This window comes from Colobus angolensis, unplaced genomic scaffold (genome assembly GCF_000951035.1).
Source record: "Colobus angolensis palliatus isolate OR3802 unplaced genomic scaffold, Cang.pa_1.0 Scaffold270, whole genome shotgun sequence".
Taxonomy (NCBI): domain Eukaryota; kingdom Metazoa; phylum Chordata; class Mammalia; order Primates; family Cercopithecidae; genus Colobus; species Colobus angolensis.
The window spans coordinates 612,322-619,372 of record NW_012115933.1 but is presented as its reverse complement, the minus strand read 5'-3'; the positions used below and the strand labels follow the sequence as shown (position 1 = coordinate 619,372).

The 7,051-nt window shown below is 39.9% G+C and overlaps 1 protein-coding gene across 1 annotated transcript in view; it reads right to left on the bottom strand.

Annotated features, from left to right (window-relative positions):
- The window catches only part of CPEB3 (cytoplasmic polyadenylation element binding protein 3), a 206,665-nt gene that overhangs the window by 120,848 nt on the left and 78,766 nt on the right, over nucleotides 1-7,051 (bottom strand). The window lies entirely within an intron of this gene.

Sequence of the window (7,051 nt, the reverse complement as noted above, 5' to 3'; positions counted from 1 at the left end):
TCTACTAAACATACAAAAAAATTAGCCAGGCGTGGTGGTGAGCGCCTGTAGTCCCAGCTACTCGGGAGGCTGAGGCAGGAGAATGGAGTGAACCTGGGAGGCGGAGCTTGCAATGAGTCGAGATTGTGCCACTGCTCTCCAGCCTGGGCAACAGAGCAAGACTCCATCTCGAAAAAAAAAAAAGAAAAGAAAATTATTTATTCCATAGGAAAATAATTCAGACTTTTCAGCCAGAGAGTTGAAATACCACTAGGTCAATCTCATCTTCTACTACTTTCCACTTTTCCTCAGGCATCAGACATGCCCTCACTCCACACCTTTAACTTCTTCACTTTCCCACTACTCAAATATTAGAAAGGATTATCCAGCTCAAGCTCTATTTTTTTCCCTGATTCCTTCTGTACTACAACCCTCAACAAAAACAATCTTTTTTTTTTTTTTTTTTTCTGAGATGGAGTCTCACTCGCTCTGTCACTCAGGCTGGAGTGCAGTGGCACAATCTTGACTCATCGCAACCTCTACCTCCCAGGGTCAAGCGATTCTCCTGCCTCAGCCTCCCAAGTAAATGGAATTACAGGTGCCTGTCACCATGCCTGGCTAATTTTTGTATTTTTAGTAGAGATGGGGTTTTGCCATGTTGGCCAGGCTGGTTTTGAATTCCTGACATCAAGTGATCCCCACCTCGGCCTCCCAAAGTGCTGGGATTACAGGGGTGAGCCACTCTGCCCAGCTGAAAAAAATCTCTTCTGAATTTACATAGCTATTACTGTTTACATAATTTACAAAAGGGGGTGCATTCCAAAAACAATTTAAGGGACTTTTATATTTTATACTGTTTATTATTTGGAACCTAGAATTCCTCTTCTTACAAAAAGTATAATAAATGGTAGGTAGCTTCCTAGCTTGACCCTTCCCCCAAATTTGCTTCATCCACAATTATATGGATGAATGTAACACTTAAAAAAAGATGAAATAAATTTTGACATCCTATCACTTGTCTCTTTGTCCCTTCTTCCTATCCCCAATGATGTTATGCTGCCTGACATCCCAATGAAAAATCTCTATTGAGAAAGGAAATACTCCACATTTTAAAATTACTTCTCCCCCAAACAACAAATTCATTTTTTTCCCATTATATGTGATTTCTGGCCAGATACCCAATGAAAACAAATCTGACTGCAATACTAAGGTACAAATGACTCATTGGACATTAACACCCATAAAGGATAAATGAGAATGTTGTTCACACAAGCCTTCAACCACTAAACATCCAAGTGATATAGATGAAGTTAATAGATCTAGACAGGCTTGGGGTGGAGGGTAGCATGTTGAATTTGGGAGCGAGGAAGAATTACAAAAGACCTACCTGGGAGTTTTGCTGGTTTGTTTTTTTGAGACAGGGTCTCACTCTGGGACAAACGCTGGAGTGCAGTGGCAAGATCTCTGCTCACTACAACCTCCACCTTACGGGCTCAAGCGATTCTCCCACCTCAGCCTCCCAAGCAGCTGGGATCACCACCCCTAGCTAATTTCTGTGTCTTTTGTAGAGACAGGGTTTCACCATATCACCCAAGCTGGTCTCCTGTACTTCAAGGGATCCACCCACCTTGGCCTCCCAAAGTGCTGGGACTAATTGGTTCATGATGGTTGGGAACTTTGATATCAGAAAGACAGGATGGCATATGGAATAGGTAATCAATATCAAGTAGTGATCTATCTGAGATGCTTAGATTTTTTTTCTTTTTTTTTTTTTTTTTTTTTGAGACGGAGTTTTGCCCTTGTTGCCCAGGCTGGAGTGCAATGGCATGATCTCAGATGACTGCAACCTCCGCCTCCCAGATTCAACTGATTCTCCTGCCTCAGCCTCTCGAGTAGCTGGGATTACAGGTGCCTGCCACCTTGCTCAGCTAATTTTTTGTATTTTTAGTAGAGACACGGTTTCATCATATTAGCCAGGCTGGTCTCGAACTCCTGACCTCAGGTGATACACCCTCCTTGGCCTCCCAAAGTACTGGGATTACAGGCATGAGCCACTACGCCCAGTGGTTTAGATTTGTTTTTATCATTCATTGTGGAATTTATTATGTACTACCTTGGTCCTGTTACACTGATTATCATAGCAGCTAATGAGTGCTTCCTATGTGCCGGGAACAGTTCAAAATGCTTCACATGTATCGCCCAGGCTGGAGTGCAGTGGCATGATCTTGGTTCACTGCAACCTCCACCTCCCAGTTCAAGCGATTCTTCTGCCTCGGCCTCCCGAGTAACTGGGACTACAGGCGTACACCACCATGCCGGCTAATTTTTGTATTTTTAGTAGAGACGGAGTTTCACTATATTGGCCAGGCTCGTCTCAAACTCCTGACCTTGTGATCCACCCGCCTCGGCCTCCCAAAGTGCTAGGATTACAGGCGTGAGCCACCGCGCCTGGCTGACTCCACATTTTTAAAAAGGGAGTAATGGGACTTATTTCATTTTTCTAATATCCTATCTATGCTAAGATGGATTTATACCAGATATAACAAGACACAATATTCTTTCAAAGGTCTATCTACTCCCTCTAGGAACTTTAATTCTCAATTATCAACATTTTTTTTTTTTTTTGAGACGGAGTCTCGCTCTGTTGCCCAGGCTAGAGTGAAGTGGCACGTTCTCGGCTCACTGCAAGCTCCGCCTCCCCAGGTTCACGCCATTCTCCTGCCTCGGCCTCCCGAGTAGCTAGGACTACAGGCGCCTGCCACCTCGCCCGGCTAATTTTTTGTATCTTTTAGTAGACACGGGGTTTCGCCGTGTTAGCCAGGATGGGCTTGATCTCCTGACCTCGTGATCCACCCACCTCAGCCTCCCAAAGTGCTGGAATTACAGGCGTGGCCACCGCGCCCGGCCAATTATCAACTATTACCAGTCTTACAGATAGAATTCTTTTTTCTTTTTTTTTAAGACATAGAATTCTTTTACTGTTTCATATATATTAAGCAATTTAGAGCCCATACAAATTACCTCTAATTTGTATAAATCAGAGTAGTATTACCCTTGGCTAGAGATAGTAACCAGAGAGGAGCCTAAGGGTGTAGTTTGGGGTGTTAGTAATGTTTTGGTCTTGATCCAGGTACGAGTTACATGGGTGCACTGAATTTGTGATACGACATTGAGCAGTATATTAAACCTATGTATTTATGATTTGTGTACTGTTTGTATTTCAATAGTTAAAAATGAAACATTACAAATATTTTAATTAGTTCACTGGTTATAAAAATAGTACAGAAAATCCACAGTGCTATTATTTTTGTAGCTTTTAAATCATAAACCTGAATAATTAAAAATTGAAAAAAATACTTATTTCCAATCCATCAGAATAAAAATTAAAAGGTACATGTATTTTACAGGTGGAAATACAAGAATTATTCCAAAAGTGGATTTGTATGGTCAGTGACAAGTACACTGTGAACAGCACTGTCATGTTAATGGCATGGTACTTTGCTGGGCATATGAGGTAACACTAAAATAGATCATCTGTTATTCCTTATGACTTGGCCTGCACTAAGTTTTAATGGTTGCATTCTTATAAATGTGACTTCCCAAGGAAAGGGCATGTTATGCTCTACTCTTTGTTTTTTTTAAGACTTTATATTTTTAGAGCCTTTTTAGGTTCACAGCAAAATTGAGAGGAAGGCCCAGAGATTTCGTGTACGCCCCCTAGTCCCACACTTGCATAGCTTCCCCAATTATCAACATCCCCCACCACAGTACATTTGTTAAAACTGATGAACCTATTCTAACACATCATAATCATCCAAAGTCTACGGTTTACATTAGGGTTCACTCTTGGTGTACATTCCATGGGTTTTGACGAATATGTAACATGTATCCACCGTTACAGTATCATATAGAATAGTTTCACTGCCTTAAAAATCCCCCGTGCTCGGCCAGGTGCAGTGGCTCACACCTGTAATCCCAGCACTTTGGGAAGCCAAGGCGGGCAGATTACCTAAGGTCAGGAGTTTGAGACCAGCCTGGGCAACACGGTGAAACCCCGTTTCTACTAAAAATACAAAAATAGCCGGGCATGGTGGTGCATGTCTGTAATCCGGGAGGCTGAGGCAGGAGAATCTCTTGAACCTGGGAGGCGGAGGATGCGGTGAGCTGAGATTGAGCCATTGCACCACAGACTGGGCAACAAGAGTAAATCTCCATCTCACCAAAAAAAAAAAAAAGAAAAAAATCCCCTATGCTCCATCTATTCATCCCTCCCTCCCCCTTAACCTCTGGCAACCACTGATCTTTTTACCATCTTCATAGTTTTGTCTTTTCCAGAATGTCATATAGTTGGAATCATATGAAACCTTTTCAGATTGTCTTCTTTTACTTAGTAATATGCATTTAAGGTTCCTGCATGTTTTTTCATGGCTTCATAGCTCATTTGTTTACAGTGCTGAATAACATTCCATTATCTGGATGTACCACAGCTTATTTACATCTTGGTTGCTTCCAAGTTTTGGCAATTATTAATAAAACTGCTCTGAACATCCATGTGCAGGCTTTTATGTGGATATATGTTTTCAACTTCTTTGGGTAAATACCAAGAAGTGCAACTGCTGGACTGTATGGTAAGAATATGTTTAATTTTGTAAGAAATTGCCAAACTGCTGATATGGTGTTTACATCTAAACGAACTCTTCTGTTACATGGATTCCTCTGAATTTGAGGAAGTCTCTCTAAGCAAGGTAATATCATATACAGATTCCATGATACTGGCTCGAAAAATGAGGAAGAGCAAGAAAAAAAGAAAAGGGGAAGGGAGAGAGGGAGGAAGGGAAGAGGTGTAGGTAGGTAGGTAGAGATAGATAGATATTCACTCGATTGTGGATCAGTGCAGTACACAACATTTTCAAAATAGGCAGAGCCCCTGGAATGCTGTGCCTGATGAAAAAGGAAGGAAGATTCAAAGAATTTGGTATAACATTTTATTAATTGGCATGGAAGTTTTTGTCAAAACTATTAAAAGTCACTGTAGGAGACGCTAGGCACGGTGGCTCACGCCTGTAATCCCAGCACTTTGGGAGGCCAAGGCAGGCCGATCATCTGAGGTCGGGAGTTCGAGACCAGCCTGACCAACATAGAGAAACCCTGTCTCTACTAAAAATACAAAATTAGCTGGGCATGGTGGCACATGCCTGTAATCCCAGCTACTGGGGAGGCTGAGGCAGGAGAATCGCTTGAACCCGGGAGGCAGAGGTTGCATTGAGCCAAGATTGCACCATTGCACACCAGCTTGGGCAACAAGAGCAAAAAAAAAAGTTACTTTCCTTGTGATAAAATCAGTTTTTAGCAAACACCTTGCAACTTATTTTTTGAATCACCATTTCAGTAGGCATCGTAAAACTATTCAAACATCTAATGTTCCCTTTCAGCTTGCCTTGGAGTATTAGTCATAGAAAAAATTTCACTTAAGATGGGTTGAGATCTTAAAGTTTGAATCAAAATGTCCCCCTTTCCCTCATTAGACTATAAATTCTTACATAGCAGAAGCACTGGGGTTTGTCTCTAAATGCTCCTCCTATATCTTTTTCTTACAATGGCAGATAAGACACTTTTAACCCAATGTTTGATGTTTGATAGCATTTCTCAAACTAGGCAAGTTATAATTGAAAAGATCAATTTCTCCATGAACAACATGAAAGTGGCAGGTAAAAAAGATGCTTGAAGGGGAAGGATATATATTCCTCTGCTACATTCACATTAAGTATTTGTTTTATTTTTGTTTCTGTTTTGTACATATCAAGCATTTGGATGTCTTAAAACTCCTTCCTTCCCTTCTCTTTCACTCTTACACATTCTTCTCAGAAAAATCTTCTTTCCATTGTATTTGCAAACCTAAAAACTAATACTAATGACTGATAAGCAAAATACTAGCATTACTGGGGTATTTTATAAAGGAGAATGACTATCATAAAGTAAAATAATAACTTACTGATAATTTATCATGTTCCAGGCATATGCTAAGTACTTAATATGTCTTCTAATTCCCAAGGCAGCTGTCATTATACACATTTCCAGATGGGCAAACCAAGGTCCAGAGAAGATGACCGGCCCAAAGTTATGCAGCTACTAAGCAGCAGAGCTGGGACTGAATCCAGGTTTAGTCTGGCTCTAAAGCACCTACTTTAAGTCAAGATATTATTTACAGTCAATAAAATTTATCCACTTTAAGTATACGATCTGATTAATTTTGATAATTATACATAGACATATAACCACCACCATTCTAATCAAGATATGACAGTTCAACACCTTTGAAAATTTCTTTGTGTGCTTTTGCAGTTGATCCCCTCCCCTAACTCATGGTTCCTGGCAAGCATTAATCTCCCTTCTCACCATAGTTTTGTTTGCCTTTTCTATGATTTCACATTAATGAAACCAATATGTTTGACTTCCTTCACTTAGCATGTTTTTGAGATTAATTCATGCTGTTACATGTATAAGCATTTTGTTTCTTTTTATTGCTGAGTAGTATTTCATAGTATGGACAAACTACAATTTATCCATTCACCAGTTGGTAAACATTTGAAAAACCCTCACTTTTACCAGTAAGACTGAAGAATCAGTATTTCAAATCTAGAAAGACCTTGAAAGTACCCAGAAATTCTCTTCAGAATTTTCACAGGCTCCATTATCCTGTTTTTCAGCAGCACAATCCAAAATTTAAGAAAATAAACTTCTCACCCCAATTTTCTTTTTTAAATTTTATTTCATTATTACTAACAGAACATTATTGTTTTCTACTAATTATTACACTTAAAACTGTTATTTTATGAATTAAAATACAGGGATACTTCAGAGATATTACAGTCTTAGGGTTCCAAACCACTGTAATACAGCAAATATCACAGTAAAGCAAGTCACACAATTTTTTTATTTCCTAGTGCATACAAGTTACATTTAGATTATACTGTAGTCTATTAAGTGTACAGTAGCATTATGTTTTAAAAAACGATATATAGCTGGAAGTGGTGGCTCACGCCTGTAATCCCAGCACTTTGGGAGGCCGAGG